The 16,055-nt window shown below is 39.3% G+C and overlaps 1 long non-coding RNA gene and 1 pseudogene across 1 annotated transcript; both read left to right on the forward strand.

Moving 5' to 3' along the window:
* Positions 1-6,211: 6,211 nt before the first annotated feature.
* On the forward strand, positions 6,212-9,611 carry LOC143687587 (uncharacterized). Its single transcript, XR_013177587.1, has 3 exons — positions 6,212-6,281; positions 6,559-6,701; positions 9,280-9,611. It is a non-coding gene; the product is annotated as an uncharacterized LOC143687587 (long non-coding RNA).
* On the forward strand, positions 7,589-8,926 carry LOC143687586 (ester hydrolase C11orf54 homolog pseudogene; annotated as a pseudogene).
* Positions 9,612-16,055: the final 6,444 nt, after the last annotated feature.

The following is a 16,055-nucleotide window of genomic DNA, read 5'->3' on the forward strand; positions in this document are numbered from 1 at the left end:
TTCAGCACCAATTTCCCAATCTCTACCCTGTTTCTATCTCCTGATAACCTGTGTTCTTAACTTCAATTCTCACTTATTAATGTTAGTTAATATTAGTGAGACCATGCAGTGTTTGTCCTTTTGTTTCTGGATAATGTCACTCAGCATAATGTCCTCAAGGTTCATCCACTTTATTACATGCTTCATGACTTTATTCTGTCTTATAATAATTGTGTAATAGTCCATCATATGTATATACCACAGCTTGTTTAACCACTCATCCGCTGATGGACACTTGGACTGTTTCCATCTCTTGGCAATTGTAAATAATGCTGCTATAAACATTGGTGTGCAGATGTCCGTTTGTGTCCTTGCCCTCATGTGCTCTGAGTAGATACCTAGCAATGGGATTGCCGGATCATATGGCAATTCTATACTTAGCTTCCTCAGGAACCGCCAAACCTCCCTGGGCAGTCTTGATGTTTACTGTGTGCAAATAGGAAAAAGAAGACCGAGGCTCCCATGCTGAGGTCTGTCCCATCAGGACTGGTGCTGATCCAATGCCTTCATACTATCTCTCTACCCAAACCATACCCGCTTCAGAACAAGCAGGACAAATGCAGAAGCTGAGTTTTCTTCTTTCCTAAGGAGACCTGGATGCCTTCTGGGCTGACACAGGAACGAGTTACTGTGGTATCAGGAAGCATCCATGCGCATGATCAGAAAATTACTTTAACTGAACTTAGAAATACTTCCAAAATTGGACACTGGACTGATGCGACTCAATGGCTAGGCTCTTTGGTTCAATACACACTTGAGTGGTTATAACTGATACTGCTTTTGACTGTAAAGGATGTTCCTATTGGGGAAATGCCACAATCAGGTGGGATTGTGTAAGTGGTCCAGGCAATAGATGATGGTGGCTTGAACTATGGGCCCAGGGCCGAACTCTGAGAACTGCTTTGAAAATTGCAACCCCCTTCTATTCCCTATAACCCTTCTCTGCTTTATTTTTTCCATAGCACATATTACTTTCTAATATTTTTCATGTTATGTATTTTGCTCATCATTTGTCCTCTCTCACTAGAATATACGTTCCATAAGGCCAGGGTTTTTGTGTCTTTTGCTCGCTATTGAATCCCCACCTGGTACATAGTAGGGGCTAAAAAATATTTGTTCAGTAAATGTGTGAATGAACGAATGAATTCCCTGCCTCTGCACAGGATTCCCCATATGTGATTGCTCATAGCTAATTCCAAATTATTATCTTTCCCAATATGTTACTCCCTCATCATGTTCTACTGCCTCCTGGTTAGAAGATTCATCTTAATGGCTAATATCTATCAACTCAACTGCTTCAGATAGAGTAATGGGGGGGGGGGGGCTTGTGAATGTTTCAGAGAATTGAGAACGTGTCCTTCAAGTATGGACAAGTCATTCTTTTACCAACCTGACCTTTCCTATCCTCTGCCACTTTAAACGACTTTAGTGAAGGGACTCAACTGTAAAATGGGTACAGTGAAGTCCAGCTTCATAACCAAATGGAAAAGGACTGGGGCATATCTTCCCAGATTCTTGTACAGGTAAGAAGTACAGTTGAAGGGGGTGAGATGCTGGCGGTGTGGATGGCTGCCTGGGGCCAGGTAGAGGCTATAAAAAGCCCTAAGGAAGGAGAGGAAGGTCAAGACAGGCAGGCCCAAAGTCAGCAGCCAGCCTCTGCAGCTCTTGAGGGACTCAGGCAGTAGCTTCTGCCACAAAGAGTGTCCTGGAAACCAGGGTTTTTCTCCCCCTCTGTTCTAGTTTGCTAGCTGCGGGAATGCAACACACCAGAGATGGATTGGCTTTTAATAAAAGGGGATTTATTTTGTTGGTTCTTCAGAGGAAAGGCAGCTAACTTTCCACTGAGGTTCTTTCTTACGTGGAAGGCACAGGATGGTCTCTGCTGGTCTTCTCTCCAGGCCTCTGGGTTCCAACAACTTTCCCCGGGGTGACTTCTTTCTGCATCTCCAAAGGCCTGGGCTGAGCTGCGAGTGCTGAGATGAGGAATGCCGAGCTGCTTAGCTGTGCTACATTGCACTCTCTCTTTTAAGCACCAGCCAATTGAGTCAAACGTCACTCATTGCAGCAGACACACCTTCTAGCTGACTGCAGATGTAATTAGCAACAGATAAGGTTCAGGTACCATTGGCTTATGTCCGCAGCAACAAGACTAGGTATGCTCACCTGGCCAAGTTGACAACTGAATCTAACTAACACACCCTCTAACTCAGAGAATGCAATATTTTGGTGTGCTAAAGCTGCTGGAATGCAATATACCAGAAATGGATTGGCTTTTATAAAGGGAATTTATTAAGTTACAAGTTACAATTCTAAGGTCATGAAAATGTCCAAATTAAGGCGCCAACAATAGGATACCTTCACTCAAGAAATGCCTATCGAGTTCAGGGTTTCTCTGTCACATGGGAAGGCACGTGGCACTCTCTACTGTCCTCTCCTGGCTTCTGGTTTGAGCTTCTGATTCCAGGGTCCTCTCTTAGCTTCTCTGCTGCAAACTCTGGATTTTATCTCTCAGTGTAGAATCTCCCAGGGGTCTTTTTCTGTTTTCAAGCATTGTCACTTGGTTTCATCTCTCTGCTCTCTATATTTGTTCTCCAAGCATTGTGCTTTCTCTAAAATATCTCCCTCTTAAAGGACTTCAGTAAGTGAATTAAAACCCATCTTGAATGGACAGGGTCACAGCTCCATGGAAACAACCTAATTAAGAGATCCCACCCAACAATAGCTCTGCCCCCATAAGATTGGATTAAAAGAACATGGCTTTTCTGGGATACCTAACAGTATCAAACAAGTACAGGCAGGAATGAAAGGGAACTCAGAATGACTTCAGATATTATTTATACCCTCCAGGAAACATGTTCCTGCTCAGAGTCCTTGTTTTCTGGTACATTATCTGTGGAATGCCACCATCCATTTTCATGCCAGGTGACTTCTGTAGTTGGTTTGCTACTTGTTGTCTGAAGCTAAAATTCTGAGTCCAGAGCCTGTCCAAATGGCTGATGGCTGTGCAGGGAGAGTGGACCAGGAGAGGAAACCTTGGGGGGTGGAGTTCAGAAGGCCAGAAGGAGGAGTGTGCAGAGAGAACGGAGAAGTCCAGAGATGATTCTATTCTTGACCCTCGGGAGAAGGAGGGCTGGAGCAGATCCTATACTGTCCACTCGGTAGATGTTAAACATCAGACGAATTTACTGAGCCCAGGATAATTGCTCAGCTGCCAGTTCCATTTTTTTCCTCCTTTCCCACAGATGGGAACTGTGTTCCTGACCAGTCTACAAAGAATGAGTCTGTCTTCCACCCAGATTCCTGGAGTCAAAAGCCACTCTGCTTTCCCTGTAGACTCAGCCTTGACCTTGGTTCTTTCAGACCACAGTCATTTTCTACAGTTGTCTTCTTGCTGTGCTCTAACCCGGGGTTGGTAATCATTCAAATTCTCCCCAGGCAGAGTTTAGGAGCCACACAGACCTGACGTCAAATCTGGGCTGGGAAATGACTTCCCTCATCTATAAAATGGGGTACTAATACTTAAGTCCCAGGATTGCTTTGACAGTGAAGAAAACAAATTACCATATTTAATCAGTGCGAAAATACCATCAATTGTAAGGTGCAGTATCATTTCAAATACCACCAGGAAAGAAAAATTCTGACAATGCTTTATGTTTTGTTTTTTTGTAACTACTTTATTGGGATAGATTTCATATACCATACAAATTACCTATTTAAAGTGTACAATCAGTGGCTTTTATATATTCATTGAGTTATGCAATATCACCACAATCTAATTTTAGAACATTCGTCACCCCCAAAAGAAATCCCATTAGCAGTCACTCCTTATTCCTTCCTCCTCTAACCCTGTCAACTGCTAATCTACTTTCTACCTCTATAGATCTACCTATTCTGGGCATTTCATGTAGGTGAAATCTTAAAAGTATGTGGCCTTTTGTGCCTGGTTTATTTCACTTAGCATAACGTTTTCAATGTTCATCCATATTGCAGCGTTTATCAGTACTCTATTCCTTTTTATTGCCAAATAATATTCCATTGTATGGATATACCACACTGTATTCATTTATTCATCAATTGATGGACATTTGGATTGTTTCCCCCTTTTTACTTTTGTGAATAATGCTGCTGTAAACATTCATGTAGAAGTTTTTGTGTGGACATGTTTTCATTTCTCTTGAAGTGAAATGATATGCCTATGAGTGGAATTGCTGGATTGTATGGTGACTCTATGTTTAACTATTTGAGGAATGGCCATACCATTTTCCAAAGTAGTTGCACCATCTTACTTCCCTACCAGCAATGTGTGAGGGTTCCAGTTTCTCCACATCCTCACCAACACTTGCTATTGTCTATCTTTTTTTATAATAGCCATCCTACTGGGTGTGAAGTGGCATCCGATTATAGCTTTGATTTGCATTTCTCTAATGACTAATGTGTTGAGCATTTTGTCTATTTGTTTTATTTAACTCAAACTTTATTTTAACAAAAGAGTTCTTTTGGACTTATTTAGATATTTTAATCTTATATCATTATTAAGAAGGCATAAAAAAGAAAATATATGCAAAATAAATTGAGTATGATATTTCACAAATATTTTCACATTCAGAGTTTGACTCTGAATCACTTTTTTAAAAAGGTGTCAGCAATATTTTAGTGATTCAATTTAATTGCATACTTTTCTATTGAATTTATTCTTTTCATACCACTGTGTGCTATTTATATCATGACTTCTTTGAAGGAGTTCACAATCCATGTGAATATAAAATTTTTAAATTATGATATTTAAGATTGTAGAACATAATGGTTAGTGTTTTTTTTTCCACCTATGCTTCTCTCTACTATATAGAGCCAGATTCATGCAATAATATGAACCCACCGATGGCTGCTCTCGCCCCAGGGGTAGCTCAGTCATGTCCAGAAGTGAAGCTAAGCAGCTTGCTAACTGAAAAATGAGATAATGGTAGATTCACAGGCAATTGTGAGAAATAATAAAGAGAAATCCCTTGTACACTTTGCCTAGTTTTCCCCAGCATCATCATTTGGCAAAACTATAGTATAATATCACAATCGAGGTACCAACATTGATATAATCCACTGATCTTATTCAGATTTCTTCGGTTTTGTCATGTATCTGTGTGTATTAGTTTTATATAATTTTATGTGCATCCAGGACCACAGTCAATACACAACATTGCCAATACTATGACAATCACTTGTCACAGATTTTTTTTTTAGAAGATGTGGTGAAAGATCTTCTAGGGGAGAATGGATATGTTCAGTTTCAGTCATCATAAAATTATTGAGAATATATCATGTACATGTCACTGTACCAGCCATTGTGGGCCTATCTAGTCTATATGCAATTACTGTAAATTAAGGGGGCAGCCCTGTCTCGTGTGGCTTTTTAAAAAAAATTATTTATTAATTTAAAAAATTAACAAATGAAATAAAAATCAACATAGATAATCAGTAATTCACAATATCATCACTTAGTTGCATATTCATCATTTCTTAGAACATTTGCATCCATTCAGAAAAAGAAATAAAAAGACAATGGAAAAAGAAATAAAACAAAAACAGAAAAAAAAAAAGATTATGCCTACCATACCCCTTACCCCTGGCTTTCACTGATCACTAGCATTTCAAACTAAATTTATTTTAACATTTGTTCCCCCTATTATTTATTTTTATTCCATATGTTCTACTCGTCTGTTGACAAGGTAGATAAAAGGAGCATCAGACACAAGGTTTTCACAATCACACATTGTGAAAAGCTATATCATTATTCAATCATCATCAAGAAACATGACTACTGGAACACAGCTCTACATTTTCAGGCAGTTCCCTCCAGCCTCTCCATTACATCTTGAATAACAAGGTGATATCTACTCATGGGTAAGAATAACCTCCAGGATAACCTCTCAACTCTGTTTGGAATCTCTCAGCCATTGACACTTAGTCTCATTTCACTCTTCCCCCTTTTGGTCGAGAAGGTTTTCTCAATCCCTTGATGCTAAGTCTCAGCTCATTCTAGGATTGTCATAGTATTTTATAACCATTTTATAACCACACACATCTCCCTCTTTTCTTGTTCACTTTTCAATTCAGATATCGACTTTTCTGCCACACATACCACCCTCTGTGACATCAAGAGTGTTCTTAAACCATTATTCCATTGTTGTCTTCTGGGATTTTCTTCTAAGCCTCTGACTGGCTTTGTTAAGACCTCTGAAAGGCTTAAGGTGGTGCCTATCCATTCAGCTCGACAAAAGGGTTCCTAGAATGATGAACTTCCTGGTCCCACAGAAGGCTGATATGCCTGTTATTAAATACCTGTTTCTAAGACTAGAGGGAAATGTGAAAGAATTGTGGGCATGGCTTTTGTTCCATGGAGTTGTCTGAAATTAAATACATAGATATATTCAGTTTTGAGAAAGCTATTTTGGCAAAGTGCCCCCAGCCTGGACCAAAAGAGACCAGAGTGATAAAATGGACTTTTTCTGCCCTCAACTTTTACAGGGAGCAGGCAGGCTAAACAAAATTCTCAGCCAACACAGACGGCATATTCTTCAAGGCCCTCTTCAGAAGTGGTCAAGGAGGATGATGGTCAAGAAGGAAGACCTTCTGAACACCGAGGCAGGTCCAAAAGGAAGGACACTCAGGTGAGAAATGCTCAATTGAGAACCTTATGTTGCCAAAACACTATGGTCTCTTCTTTGTACTCACCTTATTTGTCATCTCAGGAGCTTTTAAATACAGGCGGGCCCTCCTTCTTTCTAAGAACCCATTCTTCTTTTGGCTTCCGCCCATCACATCCTTAAGGTTTCCCTCCTACATCCCGCAACTGCTTCCCAGTCCACTTGCTGCCTCTTCTGCCCAAACTCAAGTTGGAGTGCTCATTCCTGAGTCTCTTTCTTTTCTCCCACTATCCTGTATACCTAAGTAATTTCATCCAGATTATGGCATTAAAGACCATTTCCACACCAGTGACTGCTAAAGGTATATTTCAAACCCTACCATTACCCCTGAACTTCAACCTTGTTTATCCAAGTGTCCCACTTGACACAGTTGCCTGAGTGTCTAATAGGCTTCTCAAGCTTAATGTGCACAAAACAAAACACCTGAATTTTCTCCCAAACCTGATTATTGCGCAGTTTTCCTGAATTTGGTAAGTGGCACTATCTTCCAACAAGTTTCTCAAGCCAAGAACATGGCAGTCATTTTTTTTAACTTAATTTTATTTAAAAAATATTTTTATTGGGCAGTGCAATGGTGGCTCAGTGGCAGCATTCATGCCTGCCATGCTGGAGACCCAGGTTTGATTCCCGGTGCCTGCCCATGCAAAAAAGAATAATAATAAAAAAATAAAAATAAAAATAAAAATAATAAAAAAATGATAAAAATTTAAAAAGACTTAATGCACCAGTCTACCCAAAGTATACAATCAGTGGTTCACAATATCATCGCATAGTTATGCTTTCATCACCATGATCATTTTTAGAACATCTGTATTGTAAGGTTTAGGAGGTGAAAGAGAGAAGAGGGGTGAAGGGGAAGGAGTTTCCTGAGGGAACATAAAGCTTTACTCAGCTGGTTGAGATCGATCAGCAGCTCTTCATGCTTTGTATGCTGAATTTTTCTGATAATTGGCCTACAATAACTTTATTTGTATAACCTTGCATCTAAAGAAGAAAGAAAATGGCTTGTGTTGAGTTTTCTTTTCATGTGCCAGATCTAGAAGAACTTGCTGGAGTTCTACAGAAGGGACTAAAAGATAACTTTGCTGATGTCCAGGTCTCTGTAGTTGACTGCCCTGACCTGACTAAGGAACCATTTGCCCTTCCTGCAAAAGGCATCTGTGGGAGAACTAGAATTGCAGAAGTAGGAGGTGTGCCTTACTTACTGCCTCTTGTAAAACAAGAAAAAGTTTATGATCTGAATAAGATTGCAAAAGAAATCTAGCTTCCTGGAGCTTTTATTCTTGGAGCAGGGGCAGGCCCATTTCAGACTGTTGGGTTCAATACTGAGTTTATGCCAGTTATTCAAACAGAAAGTGAACACAAACCTCCTGTGAATGGAAGTTACATTGCCCATATTAACCCTGTAGATGGAGGGTGCCTGCTAGAGAAATACAGTGAGAAATACCATGGCTTTGGGTGTGCATTACTGGCTAATCTTTTTGCCAGTGACGGTCAACCTGGCAAGGTCATTGAGGTGAAGGCCAAAAGAAGAACTGGAAAACTTAACTTTGTGACTTGTATGAGAAAGACTCTTGAAAAACATTATGGAGATAAACCTGTAGGAATGGGAGGTACTTTCGTAATTCAGAAGGGAAAAGTGAGGACTCACATTATGCCCCCAGAATTTTCTTCCTGCCCATTGAACACTGATGAAGAGGTCAATAAATGGTTGCATTTTTATGAGATGAATGCTCCTTTGGTTTGTCTGCCAGTCTTTGTCTCCAGAGACCCAGGGTTTGATTTGCGACTGGAGCACACTCACTGTTTCAGTCATCATGGAGAAGGTGGACACTGCCATTATGACACTACTCCAGATACAGTGCAATATGCTGGATACTTCTTACCGGCAGAGCTTCTCTATCATATTGACCAACCAAAAGAGACCCATTCAACTGGGCGAGATTAAATCAGCTGATACTGGTTTAGAAAAAGAAATCATTAATTAAGGTTTACTTTTCAAATTATTTTTAAAATTTAGCTCACTGATTGATCCTAACATAAAATTCAATGGAAATTAGCTCAATATTAAACCTTATCTTTTTGGCATCTACAATCAAGGGATTTGTTGAAATTATAGTCACATAATTACAAAATTATAATTTTGTAAATCTTAGAGAAGCTACTGGGTACAGAGATGCATAATTGAGATGTTCTTTGTTTTTTAAATTTTTGATGTCAGCAAAATCCGAGTCTCAGGTTTATACCTTCTATATAAATATGATCAGGAATCATGTCATTATATCTACTATCTAATAGTAATACCTTACATTTAAATGTTCCAAATTAGACTCACAACTGCTATGTAAATTATTTCTGGGAATTAGACATCAGTGTGTGAAATGTTGATTGGTGATGAATCTTCATACTAAATTTTTTTAAATCCATTTTGTAAATTAGAATATACTTATTTTAATGGAACAAGTTGGGAGTGAAAGGGACTTTCCCCTTTTGATAATGTTGCCTCACTCAAAAGTTTGTGTTTGTACTTTACAAACAACAGCAACTAGGTGGTTGGTCCTGACTCCTCCCTTCTTTGGACTGCCAGCTACAAGACGGTCGTACTTTGTCAGTTATTTGAAACAAGGGAAAAAGGAAAAGGAACAGCATCAAAATACAACTTGGAAGTGAGAGTATTTAATTTATAAGTGAGACTATTACTAAATATAACTTCTACTCTTCGTGACAGATAAAATTTGGTTCTTTTACTGATTGTAATGATGGACATTTTCCTCAGTGTTCTTCTGTAATAATCATTAGCCAGAAATCAACTCTAATTTTGTGAATGCCAACAACATGCAGCTCTAGGACCTCTGCAGTACTTAAACACATAATGAATCTTCAAAAAATAATTTTTGATTGTCTGCTTTGCATGTTAGCTATATCATGTTTTATGAGTATACTTTCCTCTAAATATTATAGTTTGAAGCAAAAAATAAATAAATAGATAAAAATTAAAAAAAAACAGAAAGAGAGAAGAGGCAGACCGAAAAACCTTAGAGTGAGCGAGTTTATTCCTGCTCTCCTGGGCAGAGCTCACAGAACTCAAGGTAGGGAGTTGTGAGTCCGCCGCTGGGTCCTGGTGTGGGTGGTTTTTAAGCAAGGGGGTTAGATGACGTCTAGAAGGGGCGGCACATTTTACACAGCTCGAGTCATGGTGACCTTCCCTGTTCCCCCGACCTAACATGTATCACTCCAGAAAAAGAACTAAAAAGAAAAAATTAAAAACTCATACATTGTTGGGTTAATTTCTTTTTTTCTTTAATTAATAAACAAAAAAAACTCATACATTCCATTTTCCTTACCTTCCTCTCATTGACTGCTAGTATTGCAATCTACCCACTTTTTTTTTTTTACCCATTATTGTACCCTCCTTATTTACTTATTTTTTGTCCATATTTTTTTACCCATCTGTCCACACCCTGGATAAAAGGTCCGCCAGCCACAAGGTTTTCACAATCACATGGTCACACTGTAAAAGTTTTAGAGTTATACAATTGTCTTCAAGAACCAAGGCGACTGAAATACAGTTCAACAGTTTCAGGGACTTCCCTCTAGCCACTCCAATACATTGTAAAGCATAAGAATAACCTCCAGGATAACCTCTCAACTCTGCTTGAAATCTTTCAGCCACTGAAACTTTATTTTGTCTCATTTTTTCTCTTGCCCCTTTTGGTCAAGAAGGCTTTCTCAGTCCCATCATGAGAGATCCCAGCTCATCCGGGGAGTTCCTTCCCACGTTGCCAGGGAGATTTACACCCCTGGGAGTTATGTCCCACACAGAAGGGAGGGCAGTGAGTTCACCTGCCGAGCTGGCTTAGAGAGAGAGGTCACATCTGAGCATCAAAAGAGGTTTTCTGGGGGTGACTTTTAGGCATAATTATAAGTAGGCTTACCTTCTCTCCTTTGTAAGAATAAGTTTCATAGGGGTGAGCCCCCAAATCAAAGACTCAGCCTATTGAACTGTTTGTCCCCAGTGCTTGCAAGATTGTCAGGAATTCCCCAGGTGGGGAAGTTTAATATTTCCTCCTTTCCTGGGGAGTCATTCTTGACTCCATTCTTTCCCTTACTTCCTTCTGTCCAATCTATCAGCAAGTCGCAATTCACATTACAGATCTGTTTACTTTTATAATAAAAGCTGCCATAATTGTCAAAAGCACCATACTTTATTTTCTTGAATACAAAAGTTATTTTCTTCTACTCTTAATCCCTTCAAGCCATTCTTTACATCTATTAAGTAAAGTAAAACGAAGGCTTCATTGGGATGGCTGGGATGGACCCCTTTCTAAGGAAGAAGTGTCCAGAAGACAAAAACAATTGACCTGAAGGGATTGTCCAAGAATGTGGAACAATGGAATGCACCCTACTGAACTGCAGGTAAGCAACATCTTGGAAGAAACCAGTGTCATTCCAGGAGAGATAGTTTATCAAATTGGACATATCATGCTGACCAATGTTTATCTACTCCTGACTCTGTAAGAACCGCTCTCCTCCCCAAAGTAAAATGGAAACAATGTCAGCCAAACAGCACATTTCATTGCTTGCTTTTGTGTTCACCCCATACAGACACACCTCAGAGATATTGCAGGGTCCATTCAAGACTACTACAATGAAATGAATATTGAAATAAAGTCAATATTCATTTTGCCAAACAAATTTTGGTTTCTCCAGTGCATATAAAAATTATAATTACACTATACTGTAGTCTATCCAGTGTGCAATAGCATTACATCTGGAAAAACAATTGTGGTAGTTAGATTCAGTTGTCAACTTGGCCAGGTGAAAGCACCTAGTTCTGTTGCTGTGGACATGAGCCAATGGTAGGTGCATCTCATCTGTTGCTAATTACATCCGCAGTTGGCTAGGAGGCGTGTCTGCTGCAATGAGTGACGTTTAACTTAATTGGCTTGTGCTTAAATGAGAGAACGCAATGTAGCACAGGCTAGCAGCTTGGCATTCCTCATCTCAGCACTTGCAGCTCAGCCCGGGCCCTTGGAGATGGAGAAAGAAATCACCCCGGGGAAAGTTGTTGGAACCCAGGGGCCTGGAGAGAAGACCAGCAGAGACCATCCTGTGCCTTCCACGTAAGAAAGAACCTCAGTGGAAAGGTAGCTGCCTTTCTTCTGAAGAACCAACAAAATAAATCCCCTTTTATTAAAAGCCAATCCGTCTCTGGTGTGTTGCATTCCGGCAGCTAGCAAACTAGAACAACAATGTATGTGCCTTCATTTAAAAAATACTTTATTGCTAAAAAATGCTAATCATCTTAGTCTCTAGCTAGTTGTAATCTTGCTGATGGAGGATCTCACCTTGATGTTGCTGACGGCTGACTGATCAGTGGTTGCTGAAGCTGGGATGGTTGTGGGATTTTTTTTTTTCTGGGTGCGTGAGCTGGGAATAAAACCTGGGTCTATTGCACGGCAGGCAAACATTCTGCCACTGAACCAGCCATGCAGTGGCAATTTTTAAAAAGAAGACAGCAATGAGATTTGCCACATTGCCACATCGATTGATTCTTCCTTTCATGAAAGATTTCTCCCTAGCGTGATGCTGTTTGACAACATTTTACCCACAATAGAACTTCTTTCAAAAGTGGAATCAATCCTATCAAACCATAATGCTGCGTTATCAGCTGTTTATGTAATATTCTAAGCCCTTTGTTGTCATTTCAACAATGTGCACAGCATCTTTGCCAGGAGTACTTTCCATCTCAAGAAACCACTCTCTTTGTTCATCCATAAGAAGCAACTCTTCATCCATTAGAGTTTTATCATAAAATTGCAGCAATTCATTCACATCTTCAGGTTCCACTTGTAATTCTAGCTTTCTTGCTATTTCCACTACATCTGCAGTTACTTTCTCCACTGAGGTCTTAAAACCCTCAGTCATCCATGAGGGTTGGAATCAACTTCTTCCAAACTCCTGTTAACGTTGATATTTGACCTCCATCCACGAAGCATGAATGTTCTTAATGGCCTCTGGAATCATGAATCCTTTCCAGAAGGTTTTCAATTAACTCCACCCAGATCTGTCAGAGGAATCACTGTCTATCACAGCTATAGCCTTACAAAATGTACTTTTTAAGGGAAACATTTTTAAACATTTTCTTGTTTTATTATATTTTGTTTGTTTGTTTGTTTTTTACATGGGCTGGGGCCGGGAATCGAACCGGGGTCCTCCGGCACGGCAGGCAAGCACTCTTGCCCGCTGAGCCACCGCGGCCCGCCCTACAAAATGTACTTTTTAAATAGTAAGTCTCGAAAGTTGAAATTACTCCTTGATTCATGCAGAATGGATGTTGTGTTAGCAGGCATGAAAGCAACATTAATCTCCTTGTACATCTCTATCAAAGCTCTAGGGTGACCACGTAAGTACATTGTCAATGAGCAGTAATATTTTCAAAGAAATCTCTTTTTTTTATGAGCAGTAGGTCTCAACAGTGGGCTTAAGATATTCAGTCAACCATGCTGTAAACAGATGCACTGTCATCCAGACTTTGTTCCATTTATAGTGCACAGGTAGAGTAGATTCAGCATAAATCTTAACGATCCTAAGTTTTCTTGTTTTTTAACTTTTTTTTTTTACTGTGAAATACAGCATATATACAAAAAAGCAATAAATTTCCAAGTACTTTATAACAAGTAGCTATAGAACAGATTTTAAACTTTGGTATGGGTTACAGTTCCATGGTTTGTTTGTTTTTTACTTCTAGCTGCTCCAAGACACTGGAGACCAACAGAAGTATCAATATAATTATTCAGCAGTCATACTCACTTGTTAAAGCCTATTTTCTCTGTTATATTCCTCCTTCTTTTTAAATAACAAATACACACAAAAGCAATAAATTTCAAAGTACATTACAACAAAGGACAGATTTCAGAGTTTGGTATGGGTTACAATTCCACAATTTTAAGTTCTTATTTCTAGCTGCTCTAAGGTATTGGAGGCTAAAGGAAATATCAATAAAATGATTCAGCCCTCATACTCATTTGTTAAACCCTACCTTCTCTGTATAACTCCACCATCACCTTTTATCTTTCTCCCACTCATTAGGGGTATTTGGGCAATGCCATTCTAACTTTTTCATGTTGGAAGGGGCTGTTGGTAATATGGGGTAGTTGGATGGAATTAGTTGAAGTTCTGGAAGCCCAGGATTTTTGAATGTTAAAATGAGCATTGGCTTCAACTTAAAGTCACTAGCTGCAGTAGCTTCTATCAAGAGTCAGGCTGGCCTTTGAAGCTTTGAAGTCATGCATTGACTTCTCTTCTCCAGCTATGAAAGTCCTAGATGGAATCTTCTTCCAATATAAGGCTGTTTTGTCCACACTGAAAATCTAAAGTGTAGCCACTTCATCAGTTATCTCTCATTAGTATCTTTCATCAATTATCTTTTGGATAACGTGCTATAGCTTCTATATCAGCATTTGCTGCTTCACCTTGCATGTTTATGTTATGGAGATGGCTTCTTTCCTTAAAGCTCATGAACCAACCTCTATAAACTTCTAACTTTTCTTCTGCAGCTTCCTCACTTCTTTCAGCCTTGGTCTGGATTAGGTTTTGGCTAAGGTAATATTGTGGCTGGTTTGATCTTCTATCCAGACCACTAAAACTTTCTCCATATTAGCAATATGACTGCTTTGCTTTCTTATTATTCATGTATTCACTGGAGTAGCACTTTCAATTTCCTCCAAGAACTTTTCCTTTGCATTCACAACTTGGCTAACTGGTGCAAAATCTACCTTTTGGCCTGTCTCAACTTTCGACAAGTCTTTTCACTAAGCTTAATTGCCTCAGTCTTTTGATTTAAAGTGAAAGACTTGCAACTTTTCCTTTCACTTAAACACTTAGAGGCCACTGTAGTGCTCATAATTAGTCTAATTGCAATATTGTTGAGTCTCAGGGTACAGGGAGACCTGAGGAGAGGGAGAGGGACAGGAACGGCTGGTGTGCAGAGCAGTCAAAACACACACAACATTTATCAATTAGCTTTGCCATCTTATATGGCCACGGTTTGTAGCACCCCAAAACAATTACAGTAGTAAGATCAGTGATCGCCAGATCAGGGATCACTATAACAGATATATAACGGAAAAGTTGGGAATGTGAGAATTACCAAAATGTGACAAAGTCACAAAGTAAGCACATACTATGGGAAAAATGGCGCCAATAGACCTGCTCGATGCAGGGTTGCCGCAAACCTTCAATCTGTAAAAAAATCAATATCTACAAAGCATAATAAAGCGAAGCACACTAAAATGAGATATAGCTTTATTGTATTTACTCGGGTCAGTCACAGTTCTAAGTGTGTTGTTTGTATTGACTCTTTTAATATTCTTAGTAACCCTGTGAATTAGGTCCCATTACCATCATCATTTTGCCGATGAAGCAACTGAGGCTCAGAGAGGTTGACAGACTTGCCCAGGTCACACAGCTATAAAGAACAGGATTTTGACCCCTGACAGTCTGTCTCCAGAGTCTTACTCACCTCACTACCTTACCTTATTGCCCCTTAAGAAAATGAAAGACATGCACAATCCACCCAAGTAGTGAGGAAATTTGGCTGCAATTTCACCTTTACTTAGTGAAGGTGAAGACTTCAGTATATTCAAATTTAATGGACGAATTAGGTAATGGCGTAGCATGGGCTCAAGAGACATGTCCTTTGAGAACTCCCCAATTATAAGCTATAAATTTGCAATTTTCAGCTGCCCAACCACTTACTTAAAAACAGCTTGGCACACCCTAATTTGCTTCAAAATCATACTAAAGGAGGGAATTGGATAGGATGTGGAGAAGAGACAAGACTAATCATGAGTTGAGAATTGTTGAAGCTGGGTGATGAGTACATGAGATTTCCTTATACTAATCTATTTTGATATATGTGTGAAATTTTCTATAATAAAAGTTAAGAAAAAAAGTAGCTCCACCTTTTGTGGGGCTTAGGGTAAAATATTTACATGTTGTAAGTAGAGCTAACAAAATGTTAAATAAAACATATTCTATCCTCCCCCAAAATGGGGGTGGTGGGGTCAGAGCGTGGCACAACCACTGGGGAGAACAGAGTCTTGTAGCCAGTCAAGAGTTTTCAGCTGATAACTCAGCCAGCTGAGATGGTAACCCTAATTATTGCTGGGTAGAGTGAAATTGTTTTCTTAGTAGTTAATTTAACTCATGGACAGATTAGAGTTGATTTAAAGATGTTAAATTAGTCAAATACATTGTGTTAGCATTTTTGGGGGGTGATTTTTCAGTTATAATTTGTGTGTTCCTAAGCAATTG

Source organism: Tamandua tetradactyla, chromosome 6, assembly GCF_023851605.1.
Source record: "Tamandua tetradactyla isolate mTamTet1 chromosome 6, mTamTet1.pri, whole genome shotgun sequence".
In the NCBI taxonomy this organism is placed as follows: Eukaryota; Metazoa; Chordata; class Mammalia; order Pilosa; family Myrmecophagidae; genus Tamandua; species Tamandua tetradactyla.